This window comes from Sander lucioperca, chromosome 22, assembly GCF_008315115.2.
Source record: "Sander lucioperca isolate FBNREF2018 chromosome 22, SLUC_FBN_1.2, whole genome shotgun sequence".
Lineage (NCBI taxonomy): Eukaryota > Metazoa > Chordata > Actinopteri > Perciformes > Percidae > Sander > Sander lucioperca.
In genome coordinates, this window is record NC_050194.1 from 3,558,069 (window position 1) to 3,581,841 (window position 23,773).

Genomic DNA, 23,773 nt, shown 5'->3' on the forward strand with positions numbered 1-23,773 from the left:
ATCTGTCCACAAACTGGATATAAAACAACTGGAACCACTAATGGTGGTTGGAGCAACTGGCTTGACTGGAATTGTGGCGATAATTGTTGATTTGGTGGGCATTGATTCTGCACAACCAAACCCTGCTTCTTGTCCTTCTTATTCTCCACCAGCTGCATTTGATTGAGTTTTCTGAGAGTTTCTCGGTCCTGTTCTTTCTGCTCATTTCTATATAGCTTCACTTGATGGGCTATATGATCTGTATAAGCACCTATTGTCATACTTCCAAGTCCCACTATTTCTGCTAGTTTACTCCTTACTGGTAGGGGCAGCCCCGCCTGCAGTTTGGTTCGCAAAATTGACTGCTCCATTTGACTCACATCTGGATCATTTCCGGTAATATGTCTCCACACTTGATAAGCTCTTGACACATAAACTTTCGGATTTTCTTCTTGTCCTAGTGGTTCAATCAGGACGTTATCTGGATGTACATTTGTTGGATACTCATCTCTCAGCGATCTCCACAGACGACCTCTACTTGCAGCCAACAACTCAGGATCAGATACAGAAGTCCCCACATATCGATTAAGTCCTGCTCTCTGGAAGATTTCTCCCATAGCTGGAATCCCAACAAGATTAGCCAAAAGTCTCTTGATATCTCCTATGGCAAACTGTCTTCCCGTCGTAATTTCTTCCAACTTTGCAATCCAAGGATGTGCTCCGTCTTGAAGAGTAGGCAACTTATCAAGAATATCTGACATATCAGTGTTGTGCAAGGGCTTATACTCCAAATCTTGAATGATCACTGGAAGCCTCTTCTTCCTTGTGCCCCTTTGTCTTGGGCGCAATGTACACTTCTTCTCCACTTTCTGGGATCCTTTTTTCAGCAATTTCTCCCTCTGTATCTTCAGCTTCTCAAAGTGCTCTTCCAATCGCTCCATGTCTCTTTCAATCTCTTCTATGCTAATCGCTGCGGGATGAAATCCTGTAGCTCCTCTGCTCTTCAAATCTTCATTGCTGTCTCCATCTTCACTTTCATAACACTCTTCTGAATCACTCTGATCATCATCATCATCATCATCATCATCATCCTTTGTCTTGCTAAACCTCAGTCTGCCCTTAGTTTCCAGATGTTTCATTTTCTTCTTACTTTTGGAGCTTGGATTCATCTTTATGGTTGTTTCAGCTTCTCAATTATTAGTTCATCTGTGAATGTTTCACCAAAGTACTTTGTAGGCATGTGTGACGTTACTTCTTTAATGTCAGTCTCTGGTCATGCCCTGAGAGCCATCTGGGTGTCCACTTCAGTCACTTAACCATGGACAGTTGCAAATCTGTTGCCCCTCCTTCTCTGCTGCTCCAGCTCCAGATGCAGTTTCTGGTGCGAGTGGTGGGGGATGGGACCAAAGTTGACTACCAAATCAGCTTGTAGAGGAGTAAGACAGGTCTGCTCTGACATCCATCGAGGCACACTGAATAAACACAAAACACAACACCTCCGAGAAGCATTACTTGTACTTTTAATCATACTCATTTTAGTTTTCTTGCTTCTAACCTATGACATCATTGATTCAAAATGCTGCTACAAAAATATTACCTAAGTAAGAAAAGTATCATAAAATATGTACTCCAAGTATCAAAAGTAACAATGTAGAAAAATCCTCACATTTCTGAAACTAGAAATGATCACAGTAGTCCTGTCAACTAACTAAGCATTTAAACAGCTAATCATTTCAACTGGACTTGTAGGCCTATATATTTGTTGGACAGTTTAACAACAATAAAACATCATATTTTATAAACATATGTTTGTTCTACACAAATCCTAATTCATTTTTTATGATATGTCAGATTACAATAATATCCAAAAGCAATTTGTCTTGAAAATTACCACTAGTTATTCCTGAAAATTACATAATTTATCTCTTTTCCCTAAGTTTTGTGCTTGTGGTATAGCAGTTTTTACTATTTTCATCTAAACATTTACCCTCCTGTAGATTATAACCCCAATGCTACAGTTGTCTCTGTAACAACAATATTAGTATGAACTCCAGTATCCTAATTCAAAAGTACATTTATCTCTTTCTTTGTCTTTCTGTCACTTTCACAACACTCTCTTTCTGTCTTTAACCACCTTAGTACCTTATTGTACACTTAACTTTCTCTTAAAGTCATGCCTTTTTTCCATTGTCCCATAAACTTTCTTTTCCCTTTCTACAGCATACACTTAACATCTTCTCTCAGCTTTCCTGACTATCTTTTGTAACAATTGTTACCCATTATTAACTCAGTCTGTTGTTTCATTAGGATTGAATTGACTCGCTGTTTCTTCACAGGAATCGGATTCATTCATTCTGTTTCCCACCTTCACAAATGTCACTCATTTCCTTGGTGCAATGACATAACCACATGTGACAGTGGAGAACCTTAGCAAAATCAAAAACCTTATAGAATTATCAAATTTTGAATTGTTTTATTCAAAGTAAAATCATTTTAGATGCCTCGCCACTCAAAACAAGTGGTCCAACATTTTAGAATGGCAGAGGTGACAATCCTGAAGCCCATCAATCAGTCCTCTCATCTCTTACTTTCAATAGAGGTATAGAGGCTGGAATTTTCTTAATCCAGGGTGATCAATCACTGATATGAGTTCCAGCAAATCACCTATGCCAGCTATTAATCTCTCTTTTTTCCTTTTTATTTCAGGCCTGAGCCTTATTTATCCTACTTTTATCCTCAAATCTTTCTCCCAATTTTTCTTTTCATGCTTCAGAAGCAAGCATAGTTAAGGCTTCCTAATTAGAAGGACATTTCAAATTCTAATGCCATTTCTCTAGGTGTTTATGACATTTTCTCTCTTTTTTTTTTTATCCATCAACATAACTCTCATTTATAAATTTGATGGATCCCTATCAAATAGTTAAATAGTCAAGCAACAGCCACTTTAATGTTTTACTGAGCTGCACTCAACCCCCCTTCTTCTTCAGCCGCTCCGTCTCTGCCCTTAAGTGCAGGTAAGGAGTGGCTTAAACTTTCTGTGAAAACTTGAATTCCTAGCATTCTTGGGCATGCGCAGATCAGTCAGCAGTGTGATTTCACAGTGAGAGGAACTCCACAGCACCCAAGCTCACACTCAACCAAGAAGAATAACTAAAGAATCACTCAGCTTACTTCAACATAAAAGTTCTTAATCTCACTAGTTTCAAAGCAGCAGATAACGCAAATAGCAATATGCTATCATAAAGCAATTTAAACGATCTCAAAGAAATCAGAGAGAACTTAATGATTCTTACAAATTCCCTCAACAGACAGACCTATTGTCTCTCCATTTTTCCCTTCAACAGACCACATTAAAACAACAATGACACGGGACAAAACAAACCAACACAAAACATAAAACACAAATACTACTTTTGAAGCTTCTTATTTTTACTATAGGTTAGCCTAATCTATTTTCACATCCTCCAAAAGGGGACTCATAAGTTTTAGCGATTTTTGAAAACGTTCTCCTTCGAAGAAGACTCATAAGATTATTAAACAAAAGTCCTCCCAAAGAAGGCTCATACATTTTAACACTTTGAAAACGTTCTCTTCAAAAAGAGACTCATATTTTTAGCCATAATGAAGAGAATATCTTAACCTTACAGATAACTAAAACTCCTGTTCTCAACCAAAACATATATGTATATATCTATCTATCTATCTAATATAGGATCCTTATAACGCATGCACAACCTATCACACACAGCAGAAACACCACTGTTCACACACACCGCTGTTCACACACACTCTCTCTCATACACACAAAAGTCGACATCATTCATGCATGTAATTCCTAAAAAGAGTCTGCTTTCCGCCGTATTGTTTTTTTTTTTTTTTGTTATTTTGCTACCTAGATATAGAAGTCCAATGGGAAGTCTGCTTCGGACATTATTCGTCAACAATGAATCGATCGGCAAACCTACCATTGAACTGTTAATCTACACCTCAGTTCTCAGAACTGGCTCAAACTTTTCATCTAATAAAAGTTCAAGACTACGGCCCATCCTAAGATCGCCTTTTTTCAAAGGGCTTTTTATCAGATTAACGGCGTTATCCTTTATTCTTTGTTCCTGTTGTTTTCTCTTTATTGTTCCTGTTATTTTCTCTTTATTGTTCCTGTTATTTTCTGTATTCTTTTATTTTCTCTTATTTCCTTTTATCTTCTCCTTATTACTTCTTGTTTTTATTTTCTCTTGTTTCCTTTTTCTTTATGTTGTTTAAGCCAAATTGCCCTGGCCAGGGTTAAACTGTTTTCTTTAATCCAATTTGCCTATTCCTTAAAGCCTTTTCACATTATCTATGTGAATATTCCTTAATCCCTTACTTTTTTCTCCCTTTTCTCTATTTCTTCACTTAAATTTCCTTTTCCTCTTTCTCTAACTTCCTTAAAGCATTTGCTTCATTTGTCTCATATTCCTTTTTCTCTATTTCTCTAGCTTCCTTAAAGCATTTGCTTTGTTTTCTTCTTATTTCTCATATGTTAACTCACACTTCCCCCTGTCTGCGTTGATTTTAACGCAAATAAATTTAAGACGGAACCCCATCACACAGCAATTCACTACACAAAACACACACAGGTTCGACACGGTGCAATCCCTCAACGCACACACAGAGCCACACACGAACTGACCAGCGCCCAAATCTGTGAGAAAGCTCACCTCATAGTCGACCAATGAAGCGGGAGTCAGTCCCTGGGTGCCCATGATGAAACGATGACCTGGGAGATGCAACCGATCCCATCCTCGTCGCCAAAATTGTGGTGTCTTAAATAGTAATGCTGTGATGCTGTATGAAGAGGAATCCGCCGACACTGTTCTTGATTATAAAAAGGTTTATTACAAACAAAGATTCAGCATCAATTTTAGAAACTCCTGCAGAGAGCTTGGAGAACGACCAACCCAAATTCTTCCAAAAGTCGTTCTGCCTTTTCTTTGTGTGAACAATGTATATATCCTATGCATTGTATCAACATAGGACGTAATTTTGTAAGTATATCATTGGATCAGGTAACTAGCCAATCAATGCCTGTTATCTGGCACAACTCCAAAAAAGGTCTCTTCTGTCTTGGGGGGACCTCTGCTCATGTTAACAATTTCCAGATGTTCTCAGTAAATGTAGAGTAAAGTTCATAGGACTCCCTTATAACAAACCTTTAAGCAAAGTTTATAGAAAGTTATAGAATGGTCATATACTACATGCCAAACAGGTTATTTTGCTGTTGCTACTGACACTTGTTTTGAGCTTCTGGTACCCCCAGGTGCTGCCAAAATGGTGCCTGCAACCAGTGGCAATCCCATATCTCCACAGTCTGGGACCGAACTCTATCCTCCAAGACGACAATGCTCGCCCCCACAGGGCAGGGTTTATCAGAGACTACCTCCAGAATGTGGGAGTGGAGAGGATGGAATGGACCTGCCAGCAGTCCTGACCTCAACCCCATTGAACACTTGTGGGATCAGCTTGGGCGTGCTGTTCGTGCCAGAGTGACCAACACAACCACGTTGGCTGACTTGCAACAAATGCTGGGTGAAGAATGGGATGCTATCCCACAGCAGTGTGTGACCAGGCTGGTGACCAGCATGAGGAGGAGGAGCCAGGCTGTTGTGGCTGTGTATGGTTCTTCCACACGCTACTGAGGCTCCTGTTTGTGAAATGAATAAATTGTTAAATTGCCAATATGTCTTGTTTCTTCAAACTTCAATCATCCAATCCACCAAACACCAAATGAGTCAATGGCAGAATAAGCTGTTTGGCATTGGCAGAGAAGATTTGTCAAATTTTTCATGGGCGCAACCCACATACTCAGCGCTGCTGCTCATCCCACAAATGCATGTTCCTTACAAATGGGGCACCAATTGAAAGGGAACTAAACAGGCTTTCCAACGGTATAAGACTTATTGCCAAAAAGCATTGTTACCACAGAGAAATAATCTACCAAACACAAATTTCCTTACATTTTGTGCTAAGTTTATATGCGCCTCGCGAAACTGGAAGAAACAAACATCAGAGGATGAAGAAGAAGCATGTCTGTAAGGGCCAATGCTGAAATCAGCAAAACATTTCAAGGAACAACAGGATACTGACTAGGGTGCAATCTGAATCAGGTCCTGCCTCCTGCTCACTCTACCCAGGTGCCACCCCTCGTCTAAACCAAACGGAGTAGTTATTGAGAACGCTTCTGACTTGGACAATCTCCTGTTGTGTATAAGATGTGTGAAAAACTATTACTTTTTTGGTTGACTCTCACCGCTCTCAAAGTGTTGTTTTCACCCGCTCCAGTTTTCAGTGAAAAAGCTCTAAAGTTTCTGCTGCCCACCAGTGGGCAAAAAATGAGTTATTGCAGGCTTTAAGTTTGGAGAAAAAACTGAAGTGTAAAAACATTAGCATGTTAGCATTGTCATTGTTAGCATTCTGGTGTTAGCATGTAGCTGAAAGCACTGCTGTGCCCAAATAGCATGACTGTTGACTGAAGAGCAGGTGACACCTTGTACGGCTGCCTCGGCCACCGGTGTATGAACGTGTGTGTGAGTGATGCCTGTACTATGTAAAAGCAATTTGAATAGTCGTTAAAACTAAAAAGGGGCTACATAAATGCAGTCCATTTCCATTTCCATATGTAGATACATATTGACAAGGGAGTAAGTTTTGTTTCAACATTGGGGGGGGACACACATTATATCCTGGGGGTCGTCCCTCATAAAAATTTGAGCGTCAAACACTACATCCTTCATTATGGTGAATTTTTATGCAACAATTAATGGTTTTTCGCCATCAAGTTATGGTGAAAATGTCTTTACTTATGTAAAAGAAATTACTGTATATATCTCCTGTATTATTCAAAACTTTCTGCATATTCAAAACATCACACGGGATGTTTTTTTTAGGAATCATGGACAGTACATCTCAACAACAAATCTGTTAGAGAATGAGACCTTGTTAAAGCCAGAATCTCCAAAGTTTGAATCTACATATTATCACAACTTTTCACGCTTCTGTTGTGTTCTTTAACCCCCCCCCCGATGAAGGATGAAGCAACATAGACAGTTCCTGTTTTACGTACATGTTTTGAGCACCCTGATTTTGTGGGTTGTCTTTCATATTTTTTGAGGGGGGATAAATCTACCTCTTCTAAATATTTAGGGGGATATATCCCCTTTATCCCCCTCAAAATCTACACCTATGCATATTGAATCCTCTGAGAAGGAAAGACATACACCCCTAATTTGAAATGGATTATCACTGTTCCCTTCTCCCAGCATCTCTGCTAGTCAACATTTTCTTGGCATGTAAGATATGTATGGCTCTCTCAAAACAAAGCGGCAGAATCTTAATGCTTATGAGTGCAAATGGTCAGTTTATTCTGTCAAACTCAGCTGATCTGATTACCATCCCCTGCTCTCTGAATTCTCAAAACCAATCATCTCTGGCTACGCTGTGAGGAAGCCAGTTGTACTGCAGAATGATGTGAAGCATCTATCTCCCACACAAAGAAATGTCAGAGGTCAATTTGAAAGTAATGGAGTGGAGGGAGAGCTAAAGGGTGCAGATGCTGGTGATTCATATCAATTCAATTTTACCTTCAGTGAAAGAACTGGTTTGAAAGGTCTAAGCATTTTTATGTTGACTACAGCAATAAAAAAATTGAATAGTTGGTATGGGCAGTAATACCAGCCCGCGAATATCATATAGTAACAAATTTTTTTTGAAAGGGCAGGGGGCATTTAAGGACCAGTACGCTAAGAGGTTTTTACGGTCAAAGTTTTCAAATAGGTTATATTCTCAAAAAATGAAGACTGAAAACATGTCACAGGTTGAAAATGTTGTATTACATAGTAAAGGTCTCTCTGTCACATCATGCTCACACCAGCAGTTTACTCCCATGAAAGAAGAGCTTTGTGATCATTGGCTAAAGCTTCTTCTGTTTACAGAAGTTGCTGTGCTGCCTTGCAGGCTCAGATCAGGTTAAAACTAAAGGCCCTGAACTTTCTTGTATGCAGTTTGTTTACAGTAAAATCAAGTATGAAACAAAATGCAATGGAAACAGGCTTAGCAAATAAATGATGACACAAGCTTTCACTATACTGTAAAGCTGAAAACATCAGATCTGTGTGGAGCGAAGAGTAGACTGTAACCAGTTAATACGTTAATACTGACAGAAATGTCATATTGTCTTTACCATCGCTTGAGTAAATAGGTCATCTCATTGTGTCCTTATCCTCTGCAGTGGTTTATTGGCACCCAACTGGACTGATGCGCTCAACTCCTAACCCCTGTTTTCCGGAAGCGCCACAACCTCGCCTAGCATTCAAGTCAATGCTTGATATTCCAACAGCCTCGTCACGCCGCGTCCCAGAAGCGTGCGAGGAATCAGCTCTCCGCTCCGCTAAAGATACGCGCCAGGTCGGCCAGGAAGTGGAACAGCGAGTGTCCAGTCAACTTACCAAGACACTCCCCATGTGATGTTGTGTTAAATAATGTAGGTGGTTTGAAACTGTAAATGCTACATTGCTACCTCCTACGCGGAGAACTAAGTTAGTGTACTGAGCGAGATAATAAGTCCTCCGTTTGTCAGTCAAACTACAGTACCACGCCGTGACTGACCGCCACGTCGCTGGCCTGTGTAAGCAGACGGAGCTGTGTATCTCCGCGGAAAATCAGCTGTTTAGCTCACCAGAGTTTGTATAATAAACATCCCCTCGTTCAGACAAAATTCTCAGAGCCTGCCCTAACTTCACGTTAGTCCAGACCTGAGTGAACGAGAGGATTGGTTCTTATCGATAATCAAGATCCAAAGTGTCTCTTCTTTCTTTCGTACCCTAACACACACATAAGCTAACGGCTAATCCCTAGTCACGTGGTGTGTAGCAAAGCTTCATACACGCACCATTCTGAACAGCTGGCTCACACGGGCAGCCATTTTTGATGTTTTTGTTTTGTATAGTACAAAGGGTCTCACATCCGGCGGTGCTTCATCCTTTGATAATTTGCCTATTATTGAATCTGTACCCCTACCAATTCCCAACAACAGTAGAGCTACCAAAGAGGTGGTATTGAGTGCTTTGCCAGGTGTTTATGTCTGGCCAGATTTTCTCACCACGATAGCATCAAACCGTGCAAGATGCAGTCACGAAACTATTTGATCTTGTGGTGCCTTAAATAGTAATGCTGTGATGCTGTATGAAGAGGAATCCGCCGACACTGTTCTTGATTATAAAAAGGTTTAGAATGTTATAGAATGTCAATATACCACAATCTCAGCTACACCCCGTCACAAATTGAAGGCCGAGTTCGAAAATCAGCATGGTCCAAGCAAGAGCACCGGAGGCAAGGGGGTAGGAAGTAGGGAAGGCCCCCCCACCCTTCAGGCCCCTGGCCCAATTTTGCATCGCGGGTGGTGTGATTCTATCGCAAAATGGTCTCTAGTTAAGAACTAAAATCACAAAAAAGTAACATTGTGTGCAACTCTCTGCCAGTGTTTGCACTGTATTCCCTGATTTTATTGGAGTAAATAAGACATTGATGTCAAAATGCCCATGCTGTGGTTATTAGGCTGAAACAACTTTTATCTTCAGGTAAAAGATCTTAACTGGTGCTTGAAAAATGAGTAAATTGGGGATTCTAGCGTTTTGACCCTCTGTGCATTCTCACACTTCACTAAATGTCACCATATATGTCACTCAGCCCTTGGCAGAGCTGAACACTGAGATAAAAAATGTCTTGTAAATACACATAAGCTCCTTCACATTTCCCATCCGCCCTTCTCCCTTTTCCTGACTCCCTCTCTGTCTGAGACCACCCACTCTGTCCTGGACTGACTACAGCCAGCAGTGCTTCTCTCAGGGCCTGATGGCCTCTCATGAGCGCACACAACAGGAAGTAGTAGGTGGAGGCGGTGGCCCCGCTCTGACCAGGCCTCTGTCGGCATTGCAGAGTAGGAGGCTCAGGAGATGGAGGTGGTGGGAGGACTGTCGCCCCGAGATAATGATTTCAGGTCAGTTACATAACAGAGTCCTCTAAACAGATTTTTTGGATGGAAGGTTTGGAAGATCTCAGAGGCAGGTAATGTGATGATGCAGCTATGTTTATGGGCCACTTGGCATGCTGTGAAAAATGGAAGACCTTCGCCCACGTGGGGCACTGCAAATGTGCACATCCGCATACAAAGTAGAGAACTGAACAGCGAAGAGAATACAACTGGACCTGAAATTGTATTTCCCGAAGAGACTGGCTTATACTCTAGGTAAAGTCAAATACCACCTTTGACATAACAATTCATCTTTGGAATCTTGGATGGCTGTATTCCCTAAGCTGCAACCATTTTTTAGATCCAATCCAATGTTGAAGATTTGATTTAAATCTCTTTCACAACTAATTTCTGCACATATTTTCTGTTTCAATTAGAATCCGGGTTTCAAACGTCACATGCCTGAAGCTAAAGATGCTCCAAATTCCCTCTTTAAAGTACAAAAACGTTATTTAAATGTGAAGAGTTACACTATAATATTGTCTCAAAATAGCCCAGTCACATACACTTAAAGCAAGACTATTACATGTTTGCAGAACAAGCAAATGGTAACTACAGGGGAATGTTAAATGTTAAAACACAGTGTAACAGTGGCACAAATGGAGTCATGCAAGGATTAAACTGACTCAGTAATGTTGGTGACAAAAATATCTACCTGGAGTTTGTTAACATTATCCAACATTTGCCACCATAAGCTACAGGACATACATGGCCACCTAAGATTAAAGCAGCGACACCCCTGAGTGTATTAAATTATGTTTGATTGATTATGAAATCAATGTTTAATGCAGGGGTGTTAAACGTTATTTTAAGCTAAGCAACCCTAACTGAGAGAGAAATAGAGCAGGGACTCCCTACTACGTATAGCCTATTGTATGTTGTATAAAAGTGTATGACATGTCTATTTCAAGTTGTACTACTTACATTTTAATTAAATTAAATTATCTTGAAATACTGGATATTGTAGGGATAACTTTAAGGCATGCAAATGGTACAAGATTTAAAAAAAAAAAAAAAAAAAAAGAAATCACAAATGGTGGCAACCTCAAACTGGAAATATCAATATTATACCATTCATTCCATATATTCAAACTTCACATATACTGTATATACATAAGCATTCCATAATATATATATATATACCCCTCACATTTTAGTAAATATTTCATTATATCTTTTAATGGGACAACACTGAAGAAATTACACTTTGCTACAATGTAAAGTATTAAGTGTACAGCTTGTATAACAGTGTAAATGTGCTGTTCCCTCAAAATAACTCAACACACAGCCATTAATGTCTAAACCGCTGGCAACAAAAGTGAGTACATGATACCGTGATGTCCTGTTTAAGGAGAGGCTGGTGCAGGTGCAGCTGATGACGGAGCTGCGGAACAGAAAAAACAAGTCACAGATGAGCAAGGTGGAGGAGCACGCTCCCACTGCGCTCTGCAGGCACCAGCTGCTGCAAAATCAAATGGTCAAGATTCTCTCTGAGGTTTTGTAGGCACATGCACACACACAAGATCATAAGCACACCCACACTATAAGGGTCAGTGGTGTCTACATTTGCAAATATGGCATGAGTGGATATTCGGCCAGGCCAGGCATATTGATTCCTGGCAACCGTACCAAATCCAGTTGTTCTGGAAAGACGTTGTCAACCTGGTCTCCTGTATAGCTGCTCTGTATATTAGGTATATAGGAAAATTATGAACTTTTAATAAACTTCTCAATGAACAACAAGAACAAGAGATCTGTAACATGGTGATTGCAAATAATGCCATCACATTGAGACAGATCCGCCCTGCAATCCTACAAGACAATGCCATATTCCAAAATGTCAACTCTATAAGCATCTCCACAATAGACCGGATATTGAAGAAGCATCAGATGACAATGAAGCAAATGTACAGGGTACCATTTGAGAGGAACTCTGATAGAGTGAAAGGGCTGCGGTACCAGTATGTACATGTAAGTCAGTTACTGGTTGTCCATCATTCTAACCTTTTTACAATTAAGCAGTGGTTCCCAAACGTTTTTGGCTTCAGAACCCACTTTACCTGATTTCTGAATCCAGGTAATCCAGGTATGAAAGTATTTGATTTATCTGACTTCAACATTTTGCCTAAAAACTGCAGCTTACTGTATGATGCAATTATCATTATAATCCTTATTTTGAAGAATATAACATACAATAAGAAAAAGGGTCAAAGAGCTGCAATTAGTGCCTCCCATGTAAATCTATCTAATACTGTGGGTTTTACTGTAACATTTAAGTAAGTCTAGTCATTGATGATTTTCCCCCTCCCCTTTCTGTCAAATACCCCCTGTAGTACCTCTGCATAGGGGTACGTGTACCCCAGGTTTGGAACCACTGGAGTAGTGGCCAGTAGTATATTGAACTTGTGGAGAACATAGAATATTCCTATGTAATTGTCTGTAACTGTAGTGTATGACTCTTCTGTTACTCTATTGTAGAGAATAATGGCATTGGAAGGAAACAAGATCCCTCACATCCTCGTGTTTGTGGATGAAGCTGGCTTCAACCTGGCCAAGGGCCGAAGACGTGGCCGTAATATTATTGGCCACCGGGCCACGGTGGATGTCCCAGGCCAGCAATATAACTATGTGTGCTGCCATTTCTGAGAATGGTGTGGCCACTCACATCCCCAGTCTTCGCCCATACAATACACAGAAGCTCCTCATCTTCTTGGACCGCCTTCATTTTGATTTGATCCCTGAAAATCATAGGGCCTCACCTACCAGAATATGTCATTGTATGGGACAATGTGAATTTCCATCGTGGTCCGCTCATCAGGGCCTGGTTCACTACTCATCCAAGGATGGTCATGGTGTTCCTACCACCTTACTCGCCTTTCCTCAATCCTATTGAGGAGTATTTCTCCGCTTGGAGGTGGAGAGTGTATGAGCATCGGGCTTAAGATCAGAGGTCCCTGCTCCATGCAATGGACGCTGCGTGTGAGGATATTACAGGAGATCAGTGTAGGGGATGGTTGCGACATGCACACCGTTTCTTCCCTCGTTGCATCGCAAGGGAGAATATACGCTGTGATGTGGACGAGAATCTGTGGCCAGACAGACAGGAGAGTGTGGATAGCCGGGAGGGTGGGGACGGTGGCCAGGAGAGGGAGGGTGAGGACAGCGACCAGTAAAGAACTGTTAGTTGTGAAACTCCAGCTTTATTTACAGCACTGTAGGCTACATATAATTTTCCTTGTTTTATGTTTGTGATAAATGAAGAAAATGTATACAGCATAATTGCTGTATACATTTTCTTTTTACTCTGATGTATGGAAGTTACTTTGTGTGTGAATAAAAATGGTTACAATTTCCTTGGCTGTATGAGTGCAATGTGTGATGTCAAACCTTGGAGGCTACTCTTACCCTAAAATCCTATTTTTTTTTTTCAGTTTTATACACAATTGTATTATGTTAGCTAGACAAAAAACAGTACAGTAACCATTGTCAATGAAGGACTGGGCTAAGACTGAAAGGTGGACATGAGGGATATTTCAATGGTCCTCTGCCGTAGTGACAAAACATCTAAACATTTTGACTTGCGGTGCTTACACAATGCCAAAGGGACGAAGCATTTTGGGGGCACTGACTATTTAAATGAGAAAGAAATTTAGTTTTGACACATGAGTGAACTGTTTTGGGAGAGATATGAGCTTTTGCAGGTGAACCATGGTGTTGTGCTGAACCATCCAGGTTATTTTGGCAACAGCACCAAGAGTGTTGAGAACGTCCGGTCTGTTTCAAGAAATGAGCCAAAGCAATTGAGAAGGATCTTTGCCATTTTCGTGGCACTGACTCTTTATATGATTACATTGGTAATCATATGAAGATGCATAGTATCCTGGATCCATGAAATAACTGGCCTTTAAAAATACAAATCTGCCTGCCTCTATGGGAATGTAACATAGGGGTGTACTCACTTTTGTTGCCAGCGGTTTAGACATTAATGGCTGTGTGTTGAGTTATTTTGAGGGAACAGCACATTTACACTGTTATACAAGCTGTACACTTAATACTTTACATTGTAGCAAAGTGTAATTTCTTCAGTGTTGTCCCATTAAAAGATATAATGAAATATTTACTAAAATGTGAGGGGTATATATATATATATATATATATATATATATATATATATATATAATGGAATGCTTATGTATATACAGTATATGTGAAGTTTGAATATATGGAATGAAACTTGAATATATTGAATGAAACTTGAATATAGGGAATGAAACTGAATATATTGAATGAAACTCTGAATACATGGAATTAAAGTCAGAATATATTGAATGAAATTCATTGAATGAAATCTGCAGTCATCATGGTTCTGGCGCCATCCTTGTGTTTTTGATGAGATTGATCCATATGGATGTTGCTGCAACAAGTTTGACAGTATGACCGAGTCAGCACGAAATCTTGTATCAGCAATAATGAAGAGGTCATTACAGGCCAAAAATAGTACTGGTAACCGTATTCAAAACCGTTCTACCGATAAAGAGATATATTCACTGTCTCATCATGGAGGACCGAATGTAGAAAACCTCACAGGCCAGCCAGTTCCTGCTTATCAGACAAATGTCAATACAGAAAAAAACTCAAACTCACAGGTGCCCCCCACAACAGCCCATACTACAATCTTCGCCCTTTTGAGTGAACCTGGATTTCGTGCTGACTCGCGAACACTGTCAAACTTCTTCACAGACTTTCACTCAATATATTCAGACTTTTTATTTCATATATTCAGAGTTTCATTCAATATATTCAATGTTCATTCTATATATTCAAGTTTCATGCATATATATATATATAAGTATATAGAGAGTTATATAGAGTATAAGTATATATATATATAAAAATGGGGGGCAGAGTTTACAAATGTCTACATATGACTGTTCTGTATGTATGGAGAGGTACCACTAGAGGTATCATTGGAATTTGGGTGATTCAACTGGGTGATTCAACTGATATGAGTTTTTGACCTAACAGGTTCTCTGTGTTTCTTCTAAAATTATTCAACAGCAAAAACCGATGCAAAATTAGTATAATATCAGTAAAACCGTAATAACATTAATGCAGAATTCTGTGATGGTGGCATTAGAAGCAATTCTAGGTTTATCATGAAAACCACTGATCAATTCCACCATAAATACCTGATCAATCAAACTGCATCACAATCAAGGCTGACAACAAAAGAGTGACTGATACCCACTTTAAAATCCACAACCAAAAAGACATTCCAGACTAACCCTCCATCACAGAGAGCAGACTGTGGCCACAGGAAGGTCTCAGCTGCTGCCCACTGTCCCACCGGAGTGTGTGGTGGGAGATGAAACAGAAGGAGACAGTAATGCTTTACATCTCACGACTGCACAGACTGTGGCCCGATCCGGATAATGGACCCAGGTCACTGATACTAAACGCTGTTATTGACCCGAATCAGGGGGAAGAGACAGAGACAGTAAAGAACAGATATTTATTGTTATACAATAGTCCTGTTGTTTTATCCTCTCTTTTATATCCACAGAGAGAGGGGGGGAAAAAGACTTTCCTGTTTGATTTTCTGCTGCCGCAACGTCCCAGAAGTGCATCGAGAAAGATTTGCTACTGTTCAATCATGGCTAACACCCTCACCCAGCTGTAACATTTGAATCACACACTCTGCTTCAACCCCTGCCTTTTTTGTTTTCCACAGCTCTCCCGTTCTTTCTTTTTCTAGCCCTCCCTGCACCGTCAGGTCCCATCCTGCGATTGAGATTTCATTCCTCAGTGTTTTGACATGCTCCACAGCCCTAACACTGATTACAGCATCCTGCAGGACCACATTAGCACTGCATGACCAGATACCCTGCTGTGTATGTGTGTGTGTGTGTGTGTGTGTGTGTGTGTGTGTGTGTGTGTTTGCAAGAGTTAGGTGCAAGGTGTGTTTGTTCAGCCTCATGTATTGCAGCTGGAGCGGCCATATTGCCGCTACTGCCACCATCAACACCACATGGGGGCATGGGGGAAGAAGGAACTTAAATGAAGCTTTCAGAGAAGCTGCAGATGACGGTAAGAGTTTCCCGACGGTTGACATAGTTTATTGTGCCAGGTTAAGTTAATCATGTCAGGTTGCTCTATAGTCCTGAATTGAAAACAAAGACCAGAAAAGTAGTAGCCTATAACAGCTGCTCTTTAAAATCAAGCGTTAAAGGGTAACTACTGTTTTTTTTTTCAACCTTGACCCTATTTTCCTATGTTTTTGTGTCTAAGTGACTGATAGGAACAACGATCTTTGACATTGGTCCAGTATTAAGCAACATCGCTGCAGTCAGCATAGGCGAAACAAGCTACAATGTAATTTAATAGGGCAATTGTCCAGCTTGCATTTACATTCATAAAAGTGTTTGTTTTGCTGCTGACAGGCTCAGATTATTATTCTAAGTGTCTGACAACATTATGGAAAGGATTTCTAAGGAGGTCGACCTTTCTGTTAAAGAGTAAGATCCTTTTATTTAACATAAAAACATCCGCGAAATTGCGTTCTCTAAAGCCACCAGCCTCCATGTAAATAAACAGTAATTTTAGCATCGTGAATTACACTTCATTCAAAGTCGACAGAAACCACATTAAACTATGAAAAGCTGTTTTGGGTCGTCTTTTCACTTTTCCAACCATCACAACTCTAGTTTTGGTTAAAATAAACGCTGTTTACTGATTTACATGTGACAATATTTTGGCTCTATACACGCTTAAAGTATTGCTTTTTGAAATAGAGTCTGGTGGGTTTAGCGCTAGCAATCATATAGCTGTTTCTGGTTAAACAGAAAGGTCTCAAAGAGGTTTTAAAGGTCTATCTCTGTAGGGATCCTTTCCATAATGTTGACAGACACTTACAATATTAATCTGAGCCTGTCGGAGGCAAAACGAGCACTTTTGTGAAGGTAAATACAAGCTGGACAATTGCCCAATTAACTTACATTATAGCTTGTTTCACCACTGCTGACTGCAGCAATCTTGCTTAATACTGGACCAATTTCAAAGATCGTTGTTCCCATCAGTCACCTAGATACAAAAAACATAGGAAAATAGGGTCCAGCTTGAAAAACATGGTAGTTACTGCAAACAAAAAATCATTAACCCAAACACCTCAGCACAGACAGAAAACAATGTCAGCCTGACTGTACTGCAGTAGTGTTATGTGTTAACTTCCTCTGTGACCTTGGCAGTACTGGAGCGCTTGAGGCAGCACTGTCTTATCATGCAGCTTACTTATGGACACAGGGTTAAACTGAAGATTTGTGGTGTGTGTCCATGTTGTGACGCTCTGAACAATCCAGACATTTCCTGAGGTAAAGCTTTCCCTTTGCTGAGCTGTCATTATCACGTTTAACTGACTGGTTGAGATTACTATTTAATAATCACCACACCTGCTGATCTATATTCACCTCTGTAACCATCCCTTTTGTATGCTGTGCACAGTTTCCCCCACTCATCCTGTCTCTTTCTATCGGAGAGAGAGAGAGAGAGAGAGAGAGCGAGAGAGAGAGAGAGAGAGAGACAGAGAGAGAGAGAGCCGAGAGGTGAAGGATCGCTTTGTGACTGGCGGCGAGAAATACGCATCCGGTATGAATGGCCATGCATGCGATCAGTCACGTATCTACGCTTCACGGGCTATACGCGACGCTTAAGCGCCCGGTGTGTTTTCACTATTACCCTGCAGAGATCTGAGGAGCAGTTAACCATAGTCCTCATAAATCTATTCTATTTTAAAATAAATGGGACAATAATTTATAAAATGAACACCAAGCTGTATTAAAGAAGACTTGAAACTAGCGATTCGTTCATTATTTTTACAGTCTATGGCTAAAGCCAACAACCTCTATCCAATAGCCAGATCATTGATTGTTGGTAATTCATCAGAACTCAAAGGCAAACCACGTCCAACCTGGCAACCCCACTAACACAGAACGTTTAGGGAACGTTGGGTAAACGTTAGTTTCTGGTTCCCTAAAGGTTAGTTCGAATCAAACCAAAAACTAACGTTTAGGGAACGTTCCCTCCGGGGTTATAACGTTCCTTAAACGTTAAGGGAACCAACCAACTGAAACGTTCTCCTGTGGTTGCACTGTAGTAGAGGGCTGCATTGGGATTGGGTCCTGCGGGACCCAACGCAAATCTCGCGAGAGCGGGCAGTTTTAACTTTGCTGAAGGCGGGAGCGGACAACTAAAAAAAACACTGTGGGATCGGGATGTAGCCTGGAACCCCCCCACGCCAGCAGAAACCATAGATATACATATATACTGACTGAGTATATACTGTATAGGCCATCTATGAGCAGACACCAGCGTGTCTGAGCCTCCCAGGACGGGGGAGCTCCGAGCCAAGGCTCCGTCCACCGTCTGCCCGCTCCCTCATCCTCGGCTCCTTCCTCCCCCTCTCTCCCTCTCCTCTCTCCCTCATCCTCTGCTCCTTCCTCCCCGTCTAACAGCAGCAAGCACCTGCCTTCTCTGCCTGCATCTTCTCCCTATTAACCTATAAAATGACGTGTTTTCTCATGCGGGACGGGAAAAGACACAACATCAATGCATCTCTATTATTGTGCGGGCATAAATTCTCAGAGTTTTGCAGATGCGGGCGGGAGTGTAACACACGTTGCGGGTGCGGGCGGTAATGATCAGAAATTCGCCGGGAGCGGGCGGGAGCGGGATGAAGAAAACAGTCCCGCGCAGGGCTCTACACTGTACCTCCACACAATGTTCCCGTTTGGTTGTTTTTGGTTGTTCTGAGTGCGGTTTTGAAATGTTTATTTAAACCAGCTCCATTTAAGTTTTTGAAGTAGCATATAAAAGGTTTGCAGTCACTTGATTTAGATTCACTCAAAAATGATTGGTCTCATAAAATCTAAGTAAGATAAACGGCATAGCAAGAGAATATATTTATTTTTAGGCTGATATCAATTTTTCTAAAAACAATACTTTTATGCTTGATTTCGTTTTTTTAACTGTATCAGGTGAAAATACTTAAAACAAGAATCTATCAATAGAATGATGTTCACAACTAATAAAATTCACTTCTTTCATTTCACATTTAACTTCAGCTCAGTTCAGTGTACAAATCCAACCGTTCACCCCCACACCAGTAGGGGGAAGACTGTGCGTCTGCTTTCAGGTGACCGATTGAAGTCCTGTCCTGACTTCCGTGTTGTGCTATTTGTACATACACCAAAGTCCTTCTGGATACACAGAACTTGCCTGGGAACCCGTCTTCTTTCAGTGGCTTTCAGGTAAATATTAATCATATTGCTATTGTTTCCGGCGGAGATGTTGCTGTTCACTGCGCCTCTCTTGTACCTCCTAAGTTGCCGTAGCTTCCGTCGTCGTCTTGTACTGCACTGAGGTAGGTTGCGTGTAAAATGCTGCTGCGCTATTTTATTGTTTTCTTTGAAAATTGTGTTGTGACCCTTCAATATTTAGTGCCTCAAAGCTTATACGATATTAAGTAAGCTGTTTAGTGCCGTTTTTATGGTTAAATATAAGTTTTAACGATGTTCTGTTAACTTTTTCTTTTCATGCCATTTTCGTTTCTGTGCAATGTAAAAAACGGAGGCTCTGCAGGCAATGTTGAGTGTGTAAACTCTGTTATTTAATGTAATAACGGAGGCTCTGCAGCCCAGTTTGTGTGTACATTCTGTTATTTAATGTTTAGGAGCAGAGGTGCAGATAAAAGGAAACAGTAGACCAGAAGCCAAATAATGTAAAATTGTCTTCTGCAGGTATGTGTATTTCTTTGTTAGACGTTATACTCTTTTTGTTGTCTGTGCAGTCACCCAAACCCACGGACTGTTTAACTTTGTCATCTCATCTCTTATATGCAGTGGCGTAACGAGCCAACACCGGGCCCCTATGCAGGATTATCAAGGCGGGCCCCCCTACTACAGCACGTGATGATGGTGCAATGTCCACGAGTAGGCTACCATCAATAGGACAGGATAGGATCATAGAGACACAGCAAGTCCTGTGTTTCACCTTTATGAGGCAAAAAAAACTGGCTGGTAAAAAGTCCCTGTGGCTGGTGGATTTAAAAATCCACCAGCCACAGTGGCTGGTGGTCAAAAAAGTTAACTTCATGCCCTGCTGACAACCCTTGGAGGTTCGACCGGAGGTACTGCCATCCGTCGCGTGCTACTGCGAGTGGGAACCAATGACGTTCTGAAACCGTATAGCCTGCGGGGCAGAAAGGCAAAGAAGGCCTTCCAGGACCTGACAATCTGCAGGGTTATAACAGGCAGGTGTTATTTTATTGTTTACATCAGTATTATGCTTAGCTTGGCTGATAGGTTTTAATTTGACTTGTAACTTTGCGTCATTTTGACTTCTATTGTAGCGGCCTTCCAGAAAAACTTCCCCCCGCCCCCTCACAATATCCTAACAGCCTATTGTCAAAGGTGGACTCATTCAAGTTTCTGGGCTTCATCATTTCCCAGGACCTGAAGTGGGAGTCCAACATCAACGCCATCCTTAAAAAGGCTCAGCAGAGGATGTACTTCCTACGGCAACTGCGGTGGCATGGCCTACCACAAGAGCTATTGGCCATCTTCTACACTGCTGCCATCCTCCTGCCTCGTCCCCTCTGGCAGGCGCTACAGATCCCTGCACACAAAAACAACCAGACACAAGAACAGCTTCTTCCCACTGCCATCACTCTCCTGAACTGCTGATAAGTGGGTTCATCCCCTCTTTGGCCATTCACCTACATACATACTTTATCATTCCAATATGCATCTTGCACACTACATTTGCACTATTACTTTGCACTCTACTCCATGTGTACTTGTATTGATATCATGTCTTATTTGTATAGTTGTATTTTTGTATATATTTGTATATTATGTGCCTATATGTATATTGTTGTCTCTATTATACAGTGTGTGTCTATATGGCCAATAAAACTGATTCTGATTATTATATACATTTTTAACTTTTTGGTACCATGGTTGTTAAAGTTAAGTTACAACGTTAGGGGAACGTTAGGGGAACGTTCCATAAAGGTTACAACGCTAGGGGAACGTTATGGGAACGTTCCATAAAGGTTTCAATGTTAAGAGAACGTTCCCTAAAGGTTGCAATGTTCACAGAGCGTTGCAACCGTAACAACTGTAACAACTGTAAACGTTCAATGTAACCAAAAACTAACGTTCCCTAAACGTTAAGAAAACTTTCCATGGGAACCAAAACCTAACCAAACCATAACCTTCAGGGAACGTTCCCACAACCAAAAACAAACGTTCCCGGAACGTTCTGGGAACCATAAATTGTTAGCTGGGAAATATCTGGCCAGATCTAAAATATCTAAATATTCAAAATGAATCCAGGGTGACAAATCAGCCTTAAGCCATGAAGTTTCTGCTCAGCTTTACACGTCGAAACACACACGGTGATGAAAACACAGAAACACTTTAGTTCCTCTCTTTCTCTCCTCATGCATACACACTTGAATATTCATGGTCACACACATGGCGTCAAAGCCTCAGTTTCTTTTCCTCTGTTTGCAATCCTAGAACCGTTCTGCCTCCCTCAGCATTTCTTATTGGGCCCCCACCCCACCCCACCCCCTCCACACCCCGAAGGCCCTGGGAGCTCATTCTCTCTGCAAAGAGTTAACAACTCCCCTCGGGAGTTGTGACAATGCAATCAAGCAAGGCAATATGTCTACAGCAAAAAAGAAAATACTAAAAAAAAAAAAATAATGAAGAAAGATTGGCTGCTGTCCGTCCCCCACTGCCCATCACATCCCTCTCAATCGTTCATTAACTTTCAGGCCTTGCCAGTCTCGGACAGAGAAACAGGCAGAGTGGAAAGAGAAGAAGAATACTTTGAGACCACAAGACACTACAAGATGCAGTATTGCCGAAGGGTTTATCAAAATAGTAGTTGTTGTTCTGCAGCAAAAGTCATGATGCAATCAACCCAGTCCATGATTTAACATCCCTATGTTGTAAAGATCTGTACATTTGTGTTTTGCTCACGAGTCCAACACATGATTGCAGATATGGATCAATTAAACTAAATCAATTTCAAGGCGGTGAACAGTGTATGTGCAAGTGTTTTGAGTTGGACTAACTGCGAAAAATCATCTTATGTACCCTGGTGGAGCATGCGCCCATCTGGGCTGAATCCTTGGCCTGAAGCCTAGGTTCTAGTCTCGCATTGCCAGACCTGAAGGTCTGGCTAGTCCACACAGCATTCCGGGATGGGAGAAAAACGCGCTCTGGTTTATTGGCATTTTTTTAAACCAATCACAATCGTCTTGGGCGGTGCTAGATGTTGGACGCAGCAACGGTGCCTCTGCAAAATAGCCTCGGGAAGGAACTTGTTTTGGTGGAACGTGTACGATCAAAAGTTGTTTTAGTCGTGCAACAGAAAACTCACATTGGACAGATAGTCTAGCTAGCTGTCTGGATTTACCCTGCAGAGATCTGAGGAGCAGTTAACCCTAACCCCATAAGTTGACTGGAGTTTAGAATGCCAACACAAAAAAAGCAGAAGGTGACGGACATCTGGCCGAAAATGAGGGACATCCGGCATTGGAACAATCCTGTAAATGAAACGGGTTTCCAATCCGACCTGTGGTCTTTTGCTGCGTGTCGTTCACTCTCTCTCTCCTCTGCAACATTACATCTAATACAGCAGTGCATGTTTAAAGCTTCTTATTGGAAAACCAGATGATCACTGTTTTTAGTTTTGATTCTACGCCACCATTATCCATATGACTTCCAGTAAGAGTCCATCTTGACATCTGAGAATTCCACATGCAACAGGGAGAATATCCATTTCCTACACTGCCTCTTTTTTCATTACAGATGAAAGGTGTATAAATAGTGCATAGTGCCAAGACGGAACTAAGTAGCATCAATAACAGAGCCAGAAGTCGCATGGTATGGTATCACAGTGTCAGCAGAAGTGTTCCCATTCCCTCTGGGGGCTCCTGACTCTTAAATGCATCTTGCTGGAAATAGGTCCCACACATGAGGCATGGGGTGTGGATCTGGTGCCAGCTTTCCTGATAATTATGACCTGAAAACATGCTAAATCAATGCTAATATAGCTGTATACTGTATACTGTGTGTATGCATCCCCTGCAGCTATTGATTATTCTGCTGGTGTATGGTGGAGGATATACTATGCCCAGCCTGTTTTTTAGAAATCTAAAAGATGGATGGGCGTATTGAATTCAAAATCTGTGACGATAACATTTTCAAAAGACAAAATTCTTGTTGTGATCAATCATGGAGACTACATATTGACTCTTATTAGGTAAAATGTCAAAGGCAATAGCAATCCTGTATAAATCTAGGGATATATTGAATTATAAGGCCTTGTATATCATTTATTGCTCACTAATACTGCCTTACATGTCTCACTGTGCATTCACACCCAGGCAAAGATTTAATCCCCAATTATATCGCGTGAGTTTGATCGTGGGATCATGTTGGAATCATTTGTGTTTACATGCATACTCACATTATTCGTGCCAGTGTTGAGCTGTAGGCTCCAATAACGTTTCTTTCCATCATCCTTTCCATAATATTGTCAGACACTTAGAATAATAATCTGAGCCTTTCAGCGGCAAAAACAGAACTTTTATTGGACCAAATGACGATTTGCCCCATAGGGTTACATTGCAGCCCAGCCTGTGGCTGCCGGTTACAG